Genomic DNA, 736 nt, shown 5'->3' on the forward strand with positions numbered 1-736 from the left:
TCGCTAATGACACAGAACGAACTTTATTCTACATCAAAACGAAATTTGTTTCAGGTAAATGTTAACGGTACCTATTCCAGCGAACGCGACTTGGTTGGGCCAATGACACGCAAATCTCTCATTACAATTTATTACGATGATGTCTTTACTCCCTTTAAACTAGAATTTTATACCGTCTTTATGTTCTTTTTTTACACCAATAACTGTCCGTTCCATTTAAATGTTTATATTTACTTGGCCACTGACTGTGTTTACCGAGCGATTTTCAGGAAGTTTTAACAAGGCGGTAAAATTTCAGTGGAATATATAGTAGATAGTTTTGAAGAAACGCTAACTAGAGATACATTAACAATTTCGCTATCTTTTCAGCCGCTCCATAATGAGAAAGCTCCAGAAAAAACGAATAGGATTTTTTTAAAAAGGACACAAGAGTTCGTTATCAAAAAAAAAAAAAGCAGATCAATTCAGTTTCCAACACACCACTCAACATACACATTAATACACCGATTTCCCAATACACTCTTCGCACAGCACCTCCTTACCACCACGAGTTTCAGAACGCTTAACACTGAGCGAGCCGAGTGTTGTGAACGAGACACGTCGGCTGCGCCCGGGGCGGTGAATAACTGTTCGTGTTTTCCTGTTGTACAGTGTATTTTTACAACTTCGTGGTGTGTCAGACTCATATGCGTATATTTATTTTCAAAAAGCGGAAATCAAGAGAAATAGTATTTAC

This window comes from Penaeus monodon, chromosome 19 (assembly GCF_015228065.2).
Source record: "Penaeus monodon isolate SGIC_2016 chromosome 19, NSTDA_Pmon_1, whole genome shotgun sequence".
Lineage (NCBI taxonomy): Eukaryota > Metazoa > Arthropoda > Malacostraca > Decapoda > Penaeidae > Penaeus > Penaeus monodon.